The 24,244-nt window shown below is 39.1% G+C and overlaps 1 protein-coding gene across 1 annotated transcript in view; it reads right to left on the reverse strand.

Annotated features, from left to right (window-relative positions):
* The window catches only part of MBNL3 (muscleblind like splicing regulator 3), a 118,951-nt gene that overhangs the window by 65,723 nt on the left and 28,984 nt on the right, over nt 1-24,244 (reverse strand). The gene's annotated exons all lie outside the window — the stretch shown is intronic.

A 24,244-nucleotide genomic window follows, 5' to 3' on the forward strand; every position in this document is an offset into this window, starting at 1 on the left:
TTTTTCTTCCTGCGTATGCCCTATTCGTTCTTGGTCTTTATGAATGGAAACTGGAACAACTCAGGAGGTTTCAGCACCGACAAATAAGTGAGGCCAAAAGAACGCTTCAGTCATACATTAAATAATGTGCGGCTTCACGGTTTGCATTTTAAACCAGCGTCAACCACCAACAATTTCTAAGAACTCAGCTGAGAAGATAGATTAAATGTTAATTTACTGGCATTATGCCATGAACACATATGAAAATAACAGGGATTTTCTAAAGCAAAAGGTAGCTCTGAGTATCAGACAAATCAACTGTTAACTTCATCAAAACAGGAGAATTCGTGAAAACATTTCGTTTACTTTTTAAAACAATTTCTTCAATAATTTTACAGACTATGGCTTTTCTGTTTGTCTTTTCTTCATTCAAGAGGAAACTCAGTATCACCTAATTTTTCAGAAACCACTGGGAAATTAGGTATATAGAAAACTCATGCAAGCTTATCCATTCAAGAGCAAAACATGTGGTTCTCTGAGTCATTCTTCATGGAAATATTTCTACAGTGTACTACATGTAACTTTGCCTTCTTAAAAAATACTGAACATCGGACTTCCCATTGTGGCGCAGTGGTTAACGGATCCGACTAGGAACCATGAGGATGCGGGTTCGATCCCTGGCCTTGCTCAGTGGGTTAAGGATCCGGCGTTGCTGTGAGCTGTGGTGTAGGTTGCAGCCACGGCTCGGATCCCGCGTTGCTGTGGCTCTGGTGTAGGCCAGCGGCTACAGCTCCAATTCGATCCCTAGCCTGGGAACTTCCATATGCCGAGGGAAGTGGCTCTAGAAAAGGCAAAAAGACCAAAAAAAAAAAAAAAAATACTGAACATCATTTGGCCTCTGGTTGAAGACATGGGGTCATAAATGTCCTGGGACGTAGTATAGTTCTCTTTAAATGGCAGATTGTTAACTGTCACTTCTACTGTCACTTCCCTTCCTACCACAATATCTGCCATGGTGGACTGTCCAGTTTCTTTCTGGAAAACATAAGAGCCAATCCTAAATGTTGAACAAGAGTTAGTTACTCACTGTATGAGGGGCCTAGGGGTAAAGTACAGGGCCTTCATGCAGAAGGTCTGTGACGACTCTTGCTGGTTTGGAAACCCTTTTGCAATATGTTCCATGCAGGACCATGTTCCACAGGTTAAGTGTGTCAGGTGAATGACCTCTAGAAAAATATTTTCTAAAAAATATATTTTTTAAAGAGCCAGATGGGGGAAATGCAAATGAAAACCACAATGTGATACCACATCATACCCATCAGGATGGCTACAATAAAAAGAGAGAAAAACTGGAGAAATTGGGGCTGCCATACATGGCTGGTGGGAATGTAAAATAATGCAGCTGCGGTGACAGTCTGACGGTTCCTCAAAATGTTAAACAGTTCAGATGTGACCCGGCACCTCCATGCCTCGGTAAATACCCAAAAGGATTGAAAGCAGGGTCTCAAAGACATACTTGTACACTCGTGTTCATAGCAGCACTACTCACAACGGCCAAGAGGTGGAAACAGCTCAAGTGTCCATCGGCACATGAGCGGACACACAAAATGTGATAGAGCCACACAATGAAATATAGTTTTCCCCTGTAAAAAGGAATAAAGTACTGACACATGCTGTAACATGACTGAGCCTCGAAAACATGTTGCTAAGCTGAAGAGGCCAGTCATAATGGCCACATGTTGTACGGTTCCATTTATATTAAATACCCAGAGTAGGCAAATCCACAGAGCCAGACAGCCAATCAGCCGTTGGAAGGGCCTAGGGAAGCAGAGAAAGTGGAGTAACCGCTTAATGTGTACAGGGGCTCCTTTGAGGGTGAGGAAAATATTCTGGAATTAGATAGTGGTGACAGTTGCATAATTTGTGAGTACACTAAAGCCCATTCACTAAACTGTGTACTTTAACAGGTAAATTGGATAGTGTGTGAATTTCATATCAGTAAAGCTATTTTGTTAAATCGAAAGAGACATGATAACCAGAAAAAAATAGGCCTCCTAAGTGATAGAACTAGCTATCCCAATCTTTCTTTCTTAGACACAAATTCTAAGTAATGTTCCTAAATTGACTATCAAGAGTAAATTTGTTTCCATATTTGTATTATAAAAAGTACTCTAAAAGAGTACATTCTGTGAGTTTGTAATTTTATATTTAAAGATATATTCAGGAGTTCCTGCTGTGGCACAGTGGGTTAAGGATCCGGCACTGCTGCAGCTGCGGCATAGGTTGCAGCTGGAGCTTGGATTTGATCTCTGGCCTGGGAACTTCCATGTGCTGTGGGTGTGGCTGGTAAAAAAAAAAAAAAAAAGATATTTTCAAATTTAATCCTATAAGGAAATCATACAGGCTGCCTGAATACACTTGACAGAAAAATAACCAAAATACATACATATTTTTTTCCTTAGAATATAAATAGTGAGTTAGGGTCCAGAGGAAGATTTTTCTACAGAGATTTATTAAGTATAGAAACAAATAATACAATTGAATGTAAAACTTTTACAAATGAAAAATGCCAACATGAATTGGACTCTGGCCATGCATTAGGGGCAATGGGAGAAGGAATTTTCTTCTTTTTAAAAACTGGCCTGTAACCTCTCATGGGACTCTGGCCAATTCCTGCTAGCCAGTGCATGTCTTCCTTCAGACTGGTACTATTTTTGGAGCTGGCACAAGCAAGGTGCAACAACTAAAGGGAGCTGGTGTGATAGCGGAAAGACGTTCCTTCATGCAGCTCTGTGTATAAAAGACAGGGAAAGAGTCCATTTCCCTTGAATTTTAAAGATCAACTTTGTTTGGGGGACAATACAACTTTATCTTAACGATATTCAGACTTGAGTAACAGGAATACAATTTTGCTTTTCACGATTCATAGTTCTCTAATGCAGAACACGAAAAGTTACCATTTTTTAGTACATTTCTATGTCTCTTTTTTTTTTCTTTTTAGGGCCACACCTGCAGTACATGGAGATTCCTAAGCCAGGGATCGAACTGGAGCTGCAGTTGCCATCCTACGCCACAGCAACACGGGATCCGAACTGCATCTGAGACCTACACCGCAGCTCTAGCAATGCTGGATCCTTAACCCACTGAGGGAGGCCAGGGATCGAACCCACATCTTCATGGATACTAGTTGGGTTCTTAACCTGCTGAGCCATGACAGGAACTCCAGTACATTTCTACTTCTATTTGCAGCTTGCGAGTGCTTTTATTTCATTGATCTTTGAAGCTCTCAAAAACACGCTAAGGCATAGGTGATAGCCCAAAAAGACTAGTGGAGGAAATGAAGCTCAAAGAAGTTAAACTACTTATCTGAAATAACAAAGCCTTAAGTGGTAGAAACATGGCTCAAGGCAAGATCCTCTGACTCCAAATTTCATGCTTACATCCTGGCAGAGAAATAGAGTGGTGATCACTTCCTATCTCTTATCTCTCTTGGGAACCTTAAACAAGGATAGCCAGTCATTTTTGCCTAGTATTCACAATTTCGTTTCAAAATTACATCCATGCCTGTTGTACAGCCATATTCATAATATCCCTGAGTTGTGCTACACCAACATTTATGCAACGTCTACTATATACCAAACACTGTTCTAGATGTTGAACAAGACTGATTAGGTCCCTGCTGTCATTTAAATAGAGAAGAAACCAAAGGCACAGCAAAGGGATATGATTGTGAGAGTTTATGAAGGGCTGGAAGCAGACTCCAGGAATTCTGATTCCAACACAGGCCTCTAATGGGTACATGAATGGTACACCAAGCCCTATAACTTAAGAACACTCTTAAACACAAACACCACTGCATAGAAACAAATCACTAAAAGGAATAGCCCAGAAATTACACCAAGTCTTACTGCTCTCTGGATTCCTTTTGAAGAAGGTGCTACTGTTCCCATTTTACAGGTGGCAAAACAGAGGTGGAAAAAGGTTAAGTCTTGTACAACTTCATGTAGCTACTAACTGATCAAGCCATGCTTCAAACCCAGGCAGTCTGAGACTAGAGCCCATCTTCTTAGCCATGTCACAACACTTGTCTCTCCCGTGACACTGATCACAGTCTTCCTTATTATAGGTCCTTAAGTTTTTTCACTTATTAGACTGTAAATTCCATGAAAGTAGAGATCGTGTCTTACTTAGTTTTGCTGGCTCTATCTTTTCATTGCAAGTTAGAGCATTACAGCATTCCCTGGGATTCTTATTTTGAAAGATCAAAGATTAAATGGTAATTTAACTCTTCTTAGCAAGGAGTTTTGTCAGTTGAGCACCCTCTTGGCTAGCTGAGCTTTGGCCATCTCTGTAAGTTTCAAATCTATCGGACCTGTAAAGTTGAGTATTTTCTCATAAGTCTTGCTCTCAAATTGGAATGTACCTGGGATTCCTGATATATAGAGCATTCAGTTTCCATAACAAGTGGTCTATTCCTGCTCATTTGATAGCAGCAAGATGTTATCTTGGATTTAGAGTAAAAATACGAGATACCCAAATGACTTCTGTCTATATCTTTGGATAGCAGGTGAATTTCTGGAATGTTTCGGCCCAACAACTGCCATAATGAAACTGAACTGGGAATGGGGGTGAAGGAGATTTCACTTTGAGCCACAGGAAGAAAAAAGAAACATCCTTGATCTTAAAAACAAAAACAAAAACAAAAACTTACGTCTAGGCAACGAGGTCCCACTATACAGAACAGGGAACTATATTCAATCTCTTGGGCTAGAACATGATGGAAGGTAATACCAAAAAAAAGCATGTATACACACACACATGTGTGTGTGTATCTGTAATGGCTGGGTCATGATGCTGTAGAGCAGAAATTGGCACAACACTAGAAATCAATTATACTTTAATAAAAAATAAATGAGTTTAAAAAATAAAAAAAATTTAAAAAGAAAAAATAGAAACATCGAAGTATATATTTTGCCCTGAAAAGTTATTTTTGACTTTTAATTCATTCTCCTCTATAAGAATTCTAGATTAAATATAACATAAGGAAAATAAAACATTTTTACTTTAAAAACAATCCCTTTCAAAGTCACATCAAAAAAGAATAAAATACTTAGGGATAAACCTGACTGAGGAGGTGAAAGACTTATATGTTAAGAACTATAAAATGCTGATACAATAAATTGAAGATGACTTATAGAAATGGAAAGATATCCCATGCGCTTAGATTGGAAGAATTAATACTGCTAAAATGGCCATCCTACCCAAGGCAATTTACAAATTTAATGCAATCGCTCTCAAAATACCCATGACATTTTTCACAGAACTGGAACAAAAAAAAATCCTAAAATTCATATGGAACCATCATTAAAAAATCCAGATTTTTCTGAAGCAATCCTAAGAAAAAATAACAAGGCTGGAGGTATCATGTGCCCTGACTTTAGATTATACTATAAGGCTACAGTCATCAAAACAGTGTGATATTGGCATAAAAACAGAAATATGGATCAATGGCACAGAATAGAGAGCCCACACATCTATGGCCAATTAATTTTCAACAAAGGAGGCAAAAAATTACAGTGGAAGAAAGACAGTCTCTTCAATAAGTAATGTTGGGAAAGCTGAACAGCCACATATAAATCAATGACATTAGAACACACCCTTACACCATACACAAAAACAAACTCAAAATGGCTTAAAGACATAAATATATGACATGATACCATAAAACTCCTAGAAGTAAACATAAAGAAAACACTCTTGGACATAAGTCACAGCAATGATTTTTCCCAGGTCAGTTTCCCAAGGTAATAAAAATAATAGCAATATTAAATAAATGGATCATAATCAAACTTACAAGCTTTTGTGCAGCAAAGGAAACCATAAACAACCAACCAACAAAAATAATCTACAGACTGGGAGATAATATTTGCAAATGATGCAACTGACAAGGGCTTAATTTCCAAAATATACAAACAGCTCATACAACTCATTAACAAAAAACCAAATAACCCAATCAAAAAATGGACAGAAGATCTAAATAGCTATTTCTCCAAATAAGACATACAGACGGCCAAAAAGCACATGAAAAGATGATCAACATCACTAATTATTAGAGAAATGCAAATCAGAACTACAATGAGTACCACTTCGCACTGCTCAGAATGGCTATCATCACAAAGTCTACGAATAACAAATGCTGGATAGGGTGTGGAGAAAAGGGAATGCTCCCATACTGTTGGTAGGAATGTAAGTTGGTGCATCCACTATGGAAAACAGTATCGAGATTCCTCAAAAAACTAAATATAGAACTACCATATGATCCAGCAATCCCATTCCTGGGCAAATATCCAGACAAAACTATAATTCAAAAAGATACATGCATCCGTTATGTCCACAGCAGCACTATTCACAATAGCCAACCTACGTTTAGTCTTTCCTTTTTTTTTTTTTTTTTTGGTCTTCTTAGGGCCGCCCCGCGGCATATGGAGGTTCCCCGGCTAGGGGGCCATGCAGAGCTATTGCTGCCAGCCCATGCCAGAGCCACAGCAATACCAGATCTGAGCCACGTCTGCGACCTACACCACAGCTCGTGGCAATGCCGGATCCTTAACCCACTGAGCAAGGCCAGGGATCGAACCCGCAACCTCATGGTTCCTAGTTGGATTCATTTCTGCTGTGCTATGACAGGAACTCCCCAACCTACATTTAGATGAATGGATTAAGAAGATGTGTGGTACATACATACAATGGAATACTACCCAGCCGTAAAAGAATGAAATAATGCCATCTGCAGCCACATGGATGGATCAAGAAATTATGATACTAAGTAAATCAGACAAAGACAAATACCATATGATACCACTTATACGTGGAATCTAAAATATGACAAAAAACGAACTAATTTATGAAACAGAAACAGACTCACATACATAGAAAACAAACTTATGGTTACCAAAGGGGAAAGGGAGGGAGAGAGATAAATTAGGAGTTTGGGGTTAGCAGATACAAATTACTATATATAAAACAGGTAAATAATTCAGAATGTTGTATATCACAGGCAACTATGTTCAATATCTTGTAACTAACTATAATGGAAAAAGAATATGAAAAAGTATATATATGCACATATATAATTGAATCACTTTGCTGTACACCAGAAACTAGCACTACATTGTAAATTATACTTCAATTTTAAAAAGCTTTTACTTTAAAATTACATACACACTAGATTATTAATGTTTCCTTTTTTTAGAAGTAGATTATATATATTTGTAAGGACCCACACTTTTGCTCATGGAAGTTTTCTTTTTTTTTTCTTCTGTTTTTGGTCTTTTTAGGGCCACAGGTGTGGCATATGCAAGTTCCCAGGCTAGGGGTCCAATCAGAGCTGCAGCTGCTGGCCCACATCACAGCCACAGCAGTGGGATCTGAGCCTATACCACGGCTCAGGGCCACGCCGGATCCTTAGCCCACTGAGTGAGGCCAGGGATCAAACCCGCATCCTCATGGATACTAATGGGGTTCATTACTGCTGAGCCACAATGGATATTCCTCATGGAAGTTTTCTTGATGGTAAAACAAAAATAATTGTTTTCTACTGATACAATGAAAACAGCACCTTATTCCAGAGTGGCTTGCTTTGCTAGGCCAGCAGCAACCTTTCCCCACTTTGCTACACTTCGCTTGTCTCCTGCTTTCTTTTGCCTTCCCTTCACAACCCAGCACATAACACAGAAACACTGGCAATGCCTGGTCCAGAAGATCACAAGGATGCTGTTTGGCACCTAAAGCAATATCTGAAGAGGGGTTTCTTTAAATGCATCTATCAACCTCCTGAATAAACCATGTTTTCTTTCTTTCCATTTTAAGCTTTCCTTACATCTACATTACCTCAAAATTCCTTGTGGCCATTTATTTTGGCTCTGCGAATATATGACACACCTGCCTTGCCACATGTTGCTTGAATTGGCAGGCTGACAAGGTTTAAAAGTTTTCAAGTTTTCAAATTTGCTTCAACTTGTATTTCCCTCATATGCTTTGCTTAGTGACCCACCAATCCGCGTTCATTAAAGCACATGAAAGGGCGTCAGCACTGCAGATGGAGACCGTGACTGCATGAGCATCCTATGGAAAACTGAGTTTTATCTGGGGGGAAAAAAAAGGTCTGTAAAAATAAAGATATTCTGCCCATGTACAGAACTTTTTCATTAAGCATTTCTGAAAACTTCCTTGAATTTTTTTTTTTTTACAATATTTCCAGGGTAACACATTTAATATATCCTTTACAAAAAAGCAGGTACGTCAAGTTATTCATCTCATAAAGCGATTAAGAGGCCCACCTCAGTTCATACATATGGTCATAAAAAGAAAAAAAAAAAAAACAGGTGCTATAGTGTCTCTTGCAAACATCGCTCTAGTAATACCTACGACTGAGGAGTTCATCTTTTTGTTGAAGATAGATTTCTTTTCAAATAACATCTAAAATTAGGAGAACTTGCTAATAAATGTCATTGATTTTATTTATTTTTATTAGGATATAGTAATGCCATTTATTTTAAACTAATACAATTTAATATTAAAAACTGAAAACCTGGATTCTAAAAACAGTTATTAAACAACACTGGTTAACTTCTTATGTCCATTGGGAAGAAATCCCAGAGCCACTAAAAGATCACCAAAAAACTGGATTTAAACTTGAAGACAATGAGAATTTAACATGCTTGGCAACTCAAGTATTGTAATGTTCAAGCATTTGAGATGCATAAAATACAAAATGAGTCACGAGACGGACTGCATTTAATATATGCAGGGTGATTTTGCTGAAGATTTATTCAACAAATATTTATTGGGGATCTAATAAGAACTAGGCACTGATCTAGGTGCCAGGGATACAAAGGTGAACAAGATTAAATCTCTGTCCTGAGAATCATACACTCAATTGTTTGGCCACAGACAGGGACAGGGGAGTGGTGAAAATAAACAGAAAAACATATCCAATTTCATCCCTTTAATAAATATTTATTATCATTCCCTAAAATTCAAGCAAATGAGGTCTTTAAAAATGTTCATGCGGAGTAACAAATGGTGGCAATGTAAATTGGTGCAGCCACCATGGAAAGAGCCTCTCCATGAGGCTCCTGAGAAAACTAAAAACAGAACTACTATATGCCCCAGCAATTCCACTCCTGGGTATATACTGCAGAAAACAAAACCACTAATTCGAAAAGATACATGCACTCCAATGTTCACAGCAGTACTACTTACAATAGCCAAGGCATAGAAGCAACCTATCCATTGACAGATGAATGGATAAAGAAGATGTGATACATATATATAGTGGAATACTACTCAGCCATAAAAAAGAATGAAAATTTTGTCATTTGCAACAACATGGATGGACTTGGAGGCTATTATGCATAGTGAGATAAATCAGAGAAAGGCAAATACCATATGTTATTGCTTACATGTGGAATCTAAAAAAACAAAACAAACAAGTGAATATTATCAAAAAAGAAACAGACTCACAAATACAGAGAGCAAACTAGTGGTGACCCGTGGGAAGAGGAAAGAGGGGAAGGTCAAAACAGGGGTGGGATAAGCAGTACAAACTATTACATATAAGCTACAAGGATACGTTGTACACAGCACAGGGAATACAGCTAATATTTTATAATAGCCATAAGTGGAGTATAATCTTTCAAAAATTACGAATCACTATGCTATATACCTGAAACATACAATATTTTAAGTCAACTATATCTCAATTTAAATAATAAACACAAATAAAAACTGTTCATGTGGGAAAATATCAGCTAATCAACAAACATTTATTATATACACGAACTACATGCACGGACTGGTGTCACATGCTTCTGGGGAATCGGAAGTTTTAAGATACTGCCTCTGTCCTCAAGAAGCCTCTCTTGAGTTGGGGAGACAACATCAACGTGATACGAAGTAAAAGCAAACAAGGTAGAATTGAGAGAAAAACTCAGTGACATTGACAACAAATGGGACAAGAATTCTGAGATGATGATGTCGCTGAGGCCTGAAGTTATATAGGAAGTTTTCGAAGAGGAGAAAACGGAGCTGGGCCTTAGAGACTGAGAAGGAGCAAGGTGAGGGTGGAGGGGCAGAGAGCATTCCTGGAAAGAGAAACAGCGCGAACGAGGATGAGGTGCCAGGTGTCTGCAGGACGGTGAGCAGACACGGGCGGGCTGGGATGGAAGGTTCACACGGTGGAAGATAAATCAGGGGTGGGTAGTTTCTGAAGAGCCCTGCAAATGACTCAAAGGGTGTGTATTTGTTAGAGAAATCGGAGCCTCTCTTAAAGATTTTAAGCAGAATAGAAACTTAGTGGCCATAAATGCCGTATGGTAACAATGATCTGTCCTAGGAAAACTGTTTTTATTAAAGGAGACCACGACATAAAATCAGCAAAGTTTACGTATCCACCGTGCTCTGGAAGGACAAAAGCTGAAAGGGAACTGGATGGAGGTCAGAGTGTTTCTAGTTCACAAGCTCTGTGAGGACAGGTCAGGCAATGATTTAAGTCAGGCTGGTGTGAAAAGTGGGCAAAGAAGCAAACTGCAAAGTGCAGCTTCTTGCTTTCTTTTTGCTAATTACACTTTTATCAATAAACTCATCATTAAGGACACATAATTGTATTCCTATTTTCTGAACTGTCTCAAAAGCTTTTCAATCTTAATCTCTACCAGGTAAATCCCTTTTAAAAATGTAGTTGAAATTTTAACAAGGATTTTTTTTTTTTTTAGTTAGAATTTGTTACAGGACAAGCTCATGCCAGGAGTTAAATTTAGATAGCAACTCTTTGGCTGTAATGGCATCCTGTGTATTCCTGCTATAGGACTTTACCCAGCACCCCAGAGGCTGGAGAGTGTTCCTGTTCCTCCCAAAGTACACACTGAATTGAACTCGATTGAATTTTCAGGGCCAATTTACTCACTGATTAGATTTGGTTGAACATTCACTATTCAACACACACACACACACACACACACTCGCTCTCTCTCTCATTGCAAAACAATCATGAGAAGCTATCACAAAGTGCTTATTTATCCTTTAAATACTTGTAAACAGCTCAAATAATTCTCTAGTCAAACTTGTGAGTCACATACAGATGTCTATTTATCAGAGAAATAAACTAAAATAGCATCTAAGTGATGTGATTATGTAAAGGGATCCGTCACTGGATCTAGTAGGCATCCAGTGAGGGCTTCCTTACCTGAATTCATCACTGCCATTATGTCCAATAAATTCAGGTTCTCGATCTCAGTACAAAGCCTCCAATCCTTTTTAACAGCACTTATAAAGCTAGTAAAATGATAGAGGAAAAAAGCTTTGTGGCTAAACAAGGTGGGAGAGGACCAAATGTACCCTAATTTTAAGGAGCAAGTAATTTAAGACATCAATGTCAAAACTTCTAGTAGACTTCAAGGGAGTTTTCTGGGTAAGCAAATTTCCTAGTCAAGTATACACGAGAGGTCTATTTTCTGTGTCTGAAGTTACTGTTGCCAGAGGCATTATTATTTCACATTCATGTTATATTTACATATACATTATTTATACATTCATATATATTTATATATATTATAGTCACATGTATAATATGAATATATATGATACACACACACACACACACACACACACACATATATATGTAAACTAAATGCCTAGAGTTACCTGGAAAGCTGGCTGCTTTAGTTAAGAGTTATTCACCAAGGGAAAAAAAGGAAAGAAGTCAAAATCAGAAATAAGAGAAAATACTACAGCTGCTATCATAGAAATACAAAAAGTTATAGGAAACCACTATAAAGCGTTACACACTAACACATTTGGCAACCTAGAACTACTGGACAAATTCCTAGGGACAGTATACTATTAAGTCCAAATTATGATGAAATAGAAAACCAGAACAGACTAGTAACAAAGTGATTGAAACAGTAATCAAAAACCTCCCTTGGAAGTTCCCATTGTGGCTCAACAGTAACAAACCTGACTAGTATCCATGAGGACATGGGTTTGATCCCCGGCTTCACTCAGTAGGTTAAGGATCCGGTGTTGCCATAAGCTGTGGTTTAGGTTACAGAGTTGGCTCAGATCCCTCGCTGCTGTGGCTGTGGTGTAGGCTGGCAGCTGCAGCTCTGATTTGACACCTAGCCAGGGAACGGCAGGTGCAACCTCCCAACAAACAAAAGTCCAGGACCAGATGGCTTCACTGGTGAATTCTACCAAAAATTCAAAGAATAATTAATATCAATCCTTCTCAAACTCTTACAAAAAAATAGAAGAGGACAGAACTCTCCCAAACTCATTTTACAACGCTTACATTACCCTGATACCAAATCAGCCAAGGATGCCACAAGAAAAAAAAAATTACAGGCCAATATCCCTGATGAACATAGATGCAAAAATCTTCAACAAAATATTAGCAAACTGAATCCAATAATATGTTAATACCATGATCAAGTGGGATTTATTCCAGGAATATAAGGATGGTTCAGCATCTGCAAATCAGTCGATGGGGTACACAACATTAACAAAATGCATAAAAATCATATGATCATCTCAAAAAATGCAGAAAAAGCATTTGACAAAATTCAACATCCACTTACGATAAAAAAAAACTCTCAATGAGTGGGCATAGAGTAAACATACCTAAACATAATAAAGGCCATATATGATAAGCCCATAGCTAACAACATACTCAATGGCTAAAAGCTTAAAGCTTTTCTGCTAATATCAGGAACAAGACAAGGATGCCCATTTTTGGACTTTTATTCAACACAGTATTGGAAATCCCTTCCAGAGCAATTAGGCAAGAAAAAGAAATAAAAGGAATCCAAATTGGAAAGGAAGAAGTAAAACTGCCACTATCTGCAGATTATATGACATTATATAGAGAAAACTAAAGATTTCATCAGAAAACTCTTAAATTCAATAAAGTTTCAGGATACAAAATCAATACACACAAGTCTGCCGTGTTTCCATACACTACAAATAAGCTATTGAAAAGAGAAATTACGAAAACAATCCTATTTACAACTGCATCAAAAAGAATTAAATACCTAGGAGTAAATTTAACCAAAGAGATAAAAGACCTGTACATTGAAAACTATAAGACAATGGAGTTCCTGTCATAGCTCAGTGGAAACACATCTAACTAGCATCCATGAGGATGCAGGTTTGATCCCTGGCCTCATTCAGTGGGTTAAGGATCTGGCGTTACTGTTAGCTGTGGTGTAGGTTATAGACACGGCTCTGATCTGGTGTTGCTGTGGCTGTGGGGTAGGCTGGCAGCTACAGCTCTGATTCAGCCCCTAGCCCGTGAACCTCCCTATGCTGTGGGTGTTGCCCTAAAAGACAAAAACAAAACCAAAAACACTATAAGACATTAATGAAGGAAACTGAAGAAGAAAGAAGTAAATGAAAATATATTCTGTGCACATAGATTGGAAGAACTGATATTGTTAAAATGTCCATGCTACCCAAAGCAATATCCAGGTTCAATACAATCCCTACCAAAATTCCAATGATGGTTTTTACAAAAATAGAACAAACAGTCCCTAAATTTGTATGGAACCATAAAAGACCCCAAATAGCCAAACCAATCTTGAGAAAGAACAAATCTGGAGGCACCACTGTCTTGATTTCAAACTACATTACAAAGCTATAGTAATTATGGTATTGGCATAAAAAGAGACACTTAAATCAATGGAACAGAATAGAGGGCCCATCAATAAACCCACCCACACACGGTCAATTCATTTATGATAAAAGAAGTGAAGAATATACAATGAGGAAAGGATAGTGTCTTCAATAAATAGTGTTGGGAAAATTGGACAGCCACATGCAAAAGGATGAAACTGAACCACTATCTTACACCATACACAAAAATTAACTCAGAATGGATTAAGGATTTGACTATAACACTGACCTGAAACCATAAACCTCCTAGGGAGTTCCCGTCGTGGCACAGCGGAAGCGAATCTGACTAGGAACCATGAGATTGTGGGTTCGATCCCTTGCCTCGATCAGTGGGTTAAGGATCCGGCATTGCCATGAGCTATGGTGTAGGTCGCAGACACAGCTAGGATCTGGCATTGCCGTGACTGTGGCGTAGGCTGGTGGCTACAGCTCTAATTAGGCCCCTAGCCTGGGAACCTCTATATGCTGCTGGTGTGATCCTAAAAGGACAAAAGACGGAAAAAAACAAAAACAAAAAACAAAAAACCATAAACCTCCTAGAAGAAAGTATGGTGGTAAGCTCCTTGATATAGGTCTTGGCAATGATTTTTTTTTTTTAATTTGACACCAAAAACAAGAACAACAAAAGCAAAAATAAAAAAGTTGGACCATATCAAAGTAAAATGCTTCTGCACAGCAAAGGGAGCGATCAACAGAATGACAAGGCAACCTACTGAATAGAAGATATTTGTAAATCATGTATCTGATAACGAGCTAAGATCCAAAATATATAAAGAACTCATACAACTCAATAGCAAAAATCTCTAAATAACCCTATTTAGGGAGTTCCCGTCGTGGCACAGCAGAAACAAATTTGACTAGGCACCATGAGGTTGCAGGTTTAATCCCTGGCCTTGCTCAGTGGGTTAAGGATCCGGCATTGCCACGAGCTGTGGTGTAGGTCGCAGATGTGGCTCAGATCTGGTGTTGCTGTGGCTGTGGCTGGCAGCTGTCTCTCTGATTGGACCCCTAGCCTGGGAACCTCCTTATGCCGTGGGTGTGGCCCTAAAAAGCAAAAAAAAAAAAAAAAAAATATATATATATATATATGTATATATATATATATATATATATATACACACACACAGAAGATCTGAATAGACATTTTTCCAAAGAGGACATACAGATGGCTAACAGATACGTGAAAAAGATGTTCTACATGATGAATCATCAGATAAATGCAAATGAAAACCACAATGAGATATATCACCTCACACCTGTTAGAACAGCTGTTATTAAAGAGACTGGAAATAACAAATGTTGGCAAGGATGTGGAGAAAAAGGGAGCCCTTGTACACTGTTGGTGGGAATGAAAACTGGTACAGACACCATGGAAACCAGTATGGAGGTTCCTCAAAAAATTAAAAATACAACTACCATCTGATACAGCAATTCCACTTCTGGGTATTTATTTGAAGAAAATGAAAACATTAGTTCAAAAAGATACACGCACGTCTGTGTTTACTACAGCATTATTTACAATAGCCAAAGTATGGAAACAACCCAAATGTCCACTGATGAATGGATAAAGAGACTGTGATATATGTGTGTGTGTGTTTTATATAGAAAATGGAATATTATTTAGCCATAAAAATGAATGAAATCTTGCCATTTGTAACCACATGGATGGACCTTGAGGGCCTTATGCTAAGTGAAATAAGTCAGACAGGGAAAGACAAATACCATATGATTTTGCTTATATATAGAATGTATACACACACGTTATTATATATAAAAACTCAAGTGTTCAGACATACATACAGAGAACAGACTGGTAGCTGCCAGAGGTGGGGGTTATGGGGTTGAAGAAATGGGTACATATTTTTCGTTCGTTTAAATGAACTGAGTTTTTTTAAAAGAGTTAGGAGTGAAGAGTTGGGAGCACAGACAGGACAGAATCTTAAGTTCTACATTTCCCAAACTTCATATTGGCCTGAGAATATCCTTATTGGACTTTAAAATAAGAATTCCATTTTTCTCTTGCTATTTCAGAGTGATTTATACTGGATTATATATTAATGGTGTTTCTTTATAGAAAAATTTAGAGACAACATGAAATAGGCTGTCATTTTAACATCTTTTCACTGAATTTTGGATACATAGTCAATGCCCTTGCTATTGCTAAAGAAAAGTGTGTAATTACAATGCTGTCATTATAAAGTCGTCTTCCTGGCCCACATGGAATAGTTCTCTTCTGTCTTTCAAGATCAATCTCAATGAGTCTCAAAAGGATTGCACCCCCCCCCCCCCGCCGAGAAGAGGGGAGCTGGAAAGAAGATTGTTTTAATTGTACCGTGAAAATGGAATGCAATACCATTACCCTGAAATGTAATGCTTCTATAAGAACTGTTCTGTGAAATCTATCCATTTCAATGCTGGTTTGCCTCAATAAATGGGGAAATAACTTATGTTCCTGCTTCTGTAATGTGTATAATTTAAACCTACATTTCAGATTTTTAAAAGGAAAGTACAGAAAAATGAAGCTCACATCAAATATGAAAATGTCCCAAATAAATGTAAACGTGGTCACGGCAGAATTATCCAAGCCAGCGAGGAGCAAAGTAACCTATCGATTACTTCAACCTTGAACAGAGGCCCAGAAAGGTTCATCTACTTGGCTTCATTGCCTGAAATTGTTAGTGTCCACATGAAGAGCTCATGATCTGATTTCAACATATCTGATATCTTGTCAATCTGTGGTCAGAATGGGTGGGCGGATTCCCAAAGTTTAACCCAAGTGTCCTGATTCATTTAGTTTCTTTCATTAACAACACATATCCATGTTTGAGTTTAATTCTTGGCTATGGATAAATTTCACACTCACTGCCAAAAACCAGAAGGGTGCTCTCTGAAGCTTTGAACCCTTGGGGAAAGGCAGGGATTGCTGCTTATACTATACGGATTTATTGACCCCAGTGGGTCTGTGTCTTCCATTAATTTCAATGTAACTGCCTTGAAACTTTCTTTCAGTTTCAGAGAACACCCTTCTTTGCACGCATGATTTTGTCCCAACTGCCCTTCCACTGTAGGCGAACCTAGGACTCTACTTTTCTATGATGTTCTACCTGATCTTCTCTAATTTTTTTTTTTTTTTTTTGCTTTTTAGGGCCACACCTGCAGCACATGGAGGTTCCCAGGCTAGGGGTCTAATCGGAGATACAGCTGCCGGCCTACACCACAGCCACAGCAATGCCAGATCCGAGCTACATCTGCGACTTACGCCACAGCTCACGGCAACGCCAGATCCTTAACCCACTGAGCAAGGCCAGGGATTGAACCCACAACCTCATAGTTACTAGTTGGATTCGTTTCCACTGTGCCATAATGGGAACTCCCTGATCTTCCCTAATTTTGAACACATTCTAGAATTAGACACAGCTGACCTACTTATAATCGTCTGACCCTCCAGGCCACGCAGTCTGTTGCTAGCCAAAACATATAGTCTGGCATATTTCTTCTGCCTACCAAACGTTTGGTTTTGGCTTTTCTTTTCCTATTTCTACCTATGAGAGTCCATTTCTCCTGCTATCCTCTGTGGTCAGGATTAACATGCATACCAACTATTCCATTAAAAATATTCTCTACAGCGGAAATTGACACAACATTGTAAATCAACTATACTTTAATTTTTAAAAAATTAAAATAAAATAAAAAATACCTAATCATTAAAAAGTATTCTCGGGAGTTCCCGTTGTGGCTCAGTGGTTAACGAATCCGACTAGGAACCATGATGTTGCGGGTTCCATCCCTGGCCTTGCTCAGTGAGTTAAGGATCCGGCGTTGCCGTGAGCTGTGGTGTAGGTCGCAGACGCAGCTTGGATCCTGCGTGGCTGTGGCTGTGGTGTAGGCCAGTGGCTACAGCTCCGATTAGCCCCCTAGCCTGGGAACTTCCACATGCTGCGGGAGCGGCCCTAGAAAAGGCAAGAAGACAAAATAAATAAAAATAAAAAGTATTCTCTATATCAATTTCCAATCAATTGAAATACTGGGAATTTTATTGAGTAAAAATTCCAACAGTGAGCTTAGAGGTCACAAAATAACCACTAAAACACATTAAGAAGGTTAAATTTACTTTGCTGGGCAAATTTTATGATCTACTCTAAAGCAGTATCTCGGTTATTAAACAATTGGTATTTCTAGATGTTAATAATAGTTAACATTTATGGAGTTCTTATTCTGTGCCAGACACTGTGTTAACTTTTATATTCATTATCTCGTTCAATATTCTATGAAGCAGACAAAATTGAGAAGCAATGTTAAAGTCTACTTTCAAAACAAAATCTGCCATAAACCTCAATTCTAGACTTGTCACCAAATAGTGTTATCGAGTCTTTCAATATTTAAAGTTCTCAGATGTCACAATAATAGAGTCATGGGCACTAATTTAAAAATCTCCAGTCTCCCAATTTTCTTCCCAGCTTCCTGTAATTGCAATATGAAAGCTCATTACTGCCTATCCATGGAAGCCAGAGGACCCTGAATTGCTGATAATTTTTTGAATATATCTTTTCATGCATCTGGCAAATAAGTTAGAAAATGCTTGGCACATTGGGTTTCAAATCACCCATTCAAAAGAACATGTGGTTCAGAAATCTGGCACCCAGCTGGCAGAAGGGAAGCATAGAAGCCTTTGGGTACACTAAATCCCTCCCCCTAGAATAGAAATTTTCTTCCAAAAATGGTTATCCAAATCAAAGCAAAAACTCTGAACCGAGTTTTAAATATTTACTTATTTATTTATTTATTTTTAGGGCCGCACCCACAGCATATGGGGGTTCCCAGGCTAGGGGTCGAATCGGAGCTGTTGCTGCCGGCATACACCACAGCCACAGCAATGCCAGATCTGAGCCGCATCTGTGACCTACACCACAGCTCACAGAAATGCCGGATCCTTAACCCACTGAGCGAGGCCAGGGATTGAACCCGCAACCTCATGGTTCCTAGCCAGATCCCCTAACCACTGAGCCACGACGGGAAATCCCCAAGTTTTAGAAATTATGAAAAATTGTGATCCTATTATACTACATTCAGGTAGCCAATTCCTTTTAAAAGTCCTCTCTCTGTTGCTAATTAGAAGCTTGTTATATCAAAATCTGGAGTATGCAAATCAAAATGGGAAGGCAAAATAAAAATGATCTCTCCATAAGAGGATTTCACAAGATGTGAGTAAGAGCCTGAAAAGAAAGCAGGATTTGAAAATAAATTCAAGGAAAATGCTGAAGTCAAACCAGCAAGGAAGTCTGTACGCCAAGGTATGCATGAACATGTATGGAAAATACGAAAATACTATCGATAAGGATCATTCAAAAAAAATCAACTCAGGAGTTCCCGTCGTGGCGCAGTGGTTAACGAATCCGACTAGGAACCATGAGGTTGCGGGTTCGGTCCCTGCCCTTGCTCAGTGGGTTAACGATCCGGCGTTGCCGTGAGCTGTGGTATAGGTTGCAGATGTGGCTCAGATCCCGCGTTGCTGTGGCTCTGGCGTAGGCCGGTGGCTACAGCTCCGATTAGACCCCTAGCCTGGGAACCTCCATATGCCGCAGGAGCGGCCCAAGAAATAGCAACAACAACAACAACAACAACAAAAGACAAAAAAAAAAAAATCAACTCAGCTTAAATGGCCAAGCAAAAAAGAAGGAGTAATGGCTTAAATGTTGGGTTAAAGAGAGAATTTACATTTATAGTCAGGTGAATGGAATTCCATTAAAACTGATAAAATTCTAGACTATAGTTATCACACTGTGTTCATCAATTTAAAATCAGGTTAGTGTACCTTATAGGAATGATGAGGAAATTCAGTTACTATGATATCATCTATATCACCACGTACTGAATGACTTCAGTGATTAAACTGGACTACCATATAATTTAATGTATCAATGTAGGAGACAAAAATGCCTTGATTCTATTTTAAATAACAGCATGTCATACAAAAGAGCATAAAGGTTCTCAGCATAACGGAAACAACTTCAACTCACATTGACATGAAACTGAGCTTAAATTCTCAGGGTTCAAATATGGATGATATCACCGATCACATGTACTTGTTCCACTAAAACCATTCAAGCCTCAAGCCACAAAGCAGTGTTCACATTAGTAATCACTGAAACAATACAACTTGGGTTATCAGGTCTGTCAAAAGTCTAACAAGACTCTTTCACTAAAGGATAAAGACGTTAAGAATGCTAGAGTTGCAAGTAATGCTGAAAGATCAAGTCTAGTCCATTACCTTTGGGCAAGTAAATGAAGGACTCTAAACCATTCAGGGTAGATTGCTCATATCCAATTATTGAATACACATTGATAGTGGTTCTCTGTAATTTCTTTTTCATAATTGTTTTTTAATGGCCGCCCAAGGAAGTTCCCAGGCCATAGACTGAATCTGAGGTACAGCTGTGGCAAGGCCAGATCCTTTAACCCACTGTGCAGGCTGGGAATCGAACCGGTGCCTCCGCAGTGACCTGGGCCACTGCAGTCGGACTCTTAACCTGCTGCGCCACAGTGGGAACTTACCCCTAAATACATTCTTTTTTTAAAAAAAACAATACATTTAAACAAACATTCATTAAGGACTAACTCGGGGCCACATAACTAGATGTCAAGGTTATAAACATGGATAAGTCACAGCAGCCGCTCATGCAAATTTTACCTACGAAATTTCAAACAGGTTCGGAAAAGATAATCTTAGTGGAGAGATAACATGATCTTAGGAATCCAGATGTTACATACCTTTCATTAAAAAAACAAAAAACAAAAAACAAAAAACAGAGTTCCCATTGTGGCTCAGCGGAAACGAATCCGACCAGGAACCATGAGGTTGCGGGTTCGGTCCCTGGCCTCGCTCAGTGGGTTAAGGATCTGGCGTTGCCGTGAGCTGTGGTGTAGGTCGCAGACGCGGCTTGGATCCAGCATTGCTGTGGCTGTGACACAGGCCTGCAGCTTCAGCTCCGATTCGACCCCTAGCCTGGGAACCTTCATATGCCATGGGTGCAGCCCTATAAAGACAAAAGACAAAAATAAAAATAAATAAATAAATACACAGCTTACATGATTTAGGCCCACAAGGCTACTGATGAATGGGCCAAACCATAATATCCTTAGGAACCCATCCACTCCTTGGCCGTGTCCCTCAGGCATCTTCCTGTGTTTCTCCCACCAATATCCATGTGACTTTTTCTACAGTTCGGCTCTGCCTCTCTCTCAAGGAAGGCGCTTCCTAAGCCTTCCCTGCTGGAACATCTTCCAGCTGATACCTCCTCTTCCTCACTCGCAATCATTCCTGCATACACTTACAAGAGACCTCTGTCTCCACCATTCCATGAAAACTGTTCCAGAGTCTAGAGCTGCCTTCAAGAACAATGCTAACTTGCATTTAACATTGCTAGAACTATAGGTACATTTATTATTTTATACAACCATTTCGTCAATAAATGCTGAGTTGAAAATTACATAAATAGTAAGGGTGGCAGTATGCATAACATAGTAGTTACTCACTAAAAAAATCTTTGGCATTGTCAGTTGTCTATAAGTGAGAGTCCCTATGTTTACAAAAATGAGTTTTTCCCACATTCATCCTCCAAACACGTATCAAGTACTATATACAAGGCACTGGACATGGTTCCTCTTCTCATGGACTTGAAGAGTCTAGCAAAGTGTAATTACAATGCCACACACTTAATAAACTCATTTACAGAGAGAAGAGTATGACATGATTTTTTTAATGTATATATTTTAAGGTAGAACAGAACATGCTTTCTTAGAAAGGGCAAAATCCCCCTTGTTCCTCTAGGGCCAGCTTCTCACCTCTGCCAAGCAGAAGACATCACCAGGTTCTCAAACAGAACTCTCCACCATAAGCTGATTATGTCCTAGCTGTGCAGCTATTTCTTTGAACCACTTTTGCACAGGACAGAGCCTGGTACCTGACACTTAGTAGGCTCTCGACCCATTTGTTTTCACTGCACGGATGAGAAAACTAAGGCCCAGAAAAGAGAAGAAAGGTTAGTTGTTCTGCAGTGTATAGAATGAGCTTTAGAATCACAAAGACCTGGATTTGACCCTTGGTCAAGGTATTTAACTTCAGCAGCTCAGTTTCCTAGCAGGATTAAATCATATGACAGATGTGAAAATCCCTGGTGTCAGGGAGGCACTCTATAAACCCAAGATCCAGGTTAATGACACAGCACTGGTTTTAGAAATGGTAGGCCGGTTGCTAGGAATTTAAAGAAAATGAAAATATATAAATGAGCAAAATATGGTATTTATTTGACTTCTAGGCTTGACTTGAGCCAAAGCAAATGTTTAAATAAATTCAGTGTGGGAGAGCGCAAAGGACCTAGGTGGAAAAAAGTAAAGAACTTCCCTAAGGACAGAAAACAGAGCTGATGTAACAGCATCCTTAGAGACTAGAGTAGAACTTACCCAGATATTAGCAACATCAGTTAATTAAAAAGGAAAAAGTTTTATATAATCAAAATAAAGGTACAGTGCTTCAAGGTAGAAAAAACAAATAGAATAAATGAAAGTACAACTTTTCCAGATCAATAAAAGTGCCTTCTCCAGATCTTTCAAAAGGAAACAATTTAAAAATAAAGTCTCCTGAAAACTGGGAACTTTAAACAACTAGGTACTTACGAGAACAAAAAAGAGAAAAAAAAAATGAAATGTTCCAGCTTAAAAAAAAAAATACAAGAAATCCCACCATAGCATAATAGAATTTGGGAGCTAGAAGCCCTTGTTCATAATCTCACCTCTTACCTATCTGTTGAAAGACCCTGGGCAAGTTACCTAAACCTCCTGTACCTCAGTTTCCTCATTCATAAAATGGTGTCAATGATAGTTTCAATCTCACAGGGCTGGTGTGTAGATTGAAATGTGTTAATATTTATAAAGCACTCTGGACAATACGGGCACAATACGGGCGCTAAGTAAGGGCCTCTGAAATACATCATCGGAGCCCATCTTGTTCAATACGGAAATAGGAATCTGACAAGCCTCATCTCATTACTGTACCATGACTAAATTTTTTTAATGTTTTGCTATGTATTTGCTCTGAAGCCATCAAGTTCCTTACATAAATATTTATGAAATGGGGAAATGTGTTGGAGATGAACAAGAAAAACTAACGGCGAGCCGTGGGTCTGGGGTGGAAACACAGAGTTGCGCACTTGAGCTCAGCACAGTGAAGGACCAGCCTCCAGCCCGAGCCGGCCCGCCGTGCGGGGAACTGGAGTAGGAACATCGAAATCACCAGACAAGGCTGAGATGCCAAGAGTCAGTAACTTTTTATCAGAGAGGAAGTTCATCGTTAAGGGGCAGGCTATGTGCAGAGCACTGCGTTTGGTCTTGGCCTGACAAAACATGCGTATCAGATGGATTCTCTTCCCTCAAGGACTTGATAATCTAGTTAGGGAGACAGCCTACCTCCCCAAATTATTAGAGCTAGCGTACGATTAAGCGCTGAATCTCCCTTGCTTCGTAACCACAAAGTCCTAGAAATACAGAGTATTTCTCTCCTAGAATACACTCTCTTACCCAGAGGTATTATTTCTTGTAAATCACAATGACTGTGACTATGCGAACGAAAGAAATAAGCACCCCAGGGTTCCTGTTTTCCTTTCATGTAAATATGAAAGTGCCACATCTGCCATTGTCTCCCAAATGGGAAGCACTGCATTGATAGCAGCAGGTACAGGAAATTCAGGAAAGAGAGGGAGAAAGAGTGAACCTATACCTTTGCATTATGCATAAAAATCTGCTTTTTATTGGTACTTGAGTTGCTCAGTCATGAACGCAAGCAGACCTGAAGCTAAGATACATTCCCCACATTTTTGCTTTAATACGAGCCTGAGTCACAGGCTCACAATGTGGGCAGTGACGATCTACAGGCCAATTCCCTCATTTCTCAGACAAGATAACAGGACGATGAGTGATAAATCACTTGATCACAGTTACAAAGAAAGTGACACGACCAGCACAAGAGCTCAGTTCTGACAACCAGGACTGAGTACTCTGTTCTCCGTCTCAAAGTTTTAATAGCTCTCTCTCTCCTCCCTTCCATTCCTCCATCAGTGTCATTCATTCTCTGTCTCTTCTTTCTCTTCATATTTAAACTCTTAATTTTCACAGCATGAGAATACATGTGATCATAAGAATTGAAGCCACAGGAGTTTCCACCGCAGCTCACTGGTAACGACCCCGACTAGCATCCAGGAGGACCGGGGTTCGATCCCTGGCCTCCCTCAGTGGGTTAAGGATCTGGCATTGCCATGCGTGAGCTGTGGTGTAGGTCACAGACATGGCTCGGATCCCATGTTGCTATGGCTGTGGTGTAGCCCAGCAGCTGTAGCTCTGATTCAACACCTAGCCTGGGAACTTCCATGTGCCAAGGGTGAGACTCTAAAAAAAAAAAAAAAAAAAAAAAAAAAAAAGAACTGAAACCACTATGTCTCTACTTAAAACCATTCTATTTATTTGAAAGGGAAGTTGAAATAAATGC

The sequence above is a fragment of the Phacochoerus africanus genome, chromosome X (genome assembly GCF_016906955.1).
Source record: "Phacochoerus africanus isolate WHEZ1 chromosome X, ROS_Pafr_v1, whole genome shotgun sequence".
Taxonomy (NCBI): domain Eukaryota; kingdom Metazoa; phylum Chordata; class Mammalia; order Artiodactyla; family Suidae; genus Phacochoerus; species Phacochoerus africanus.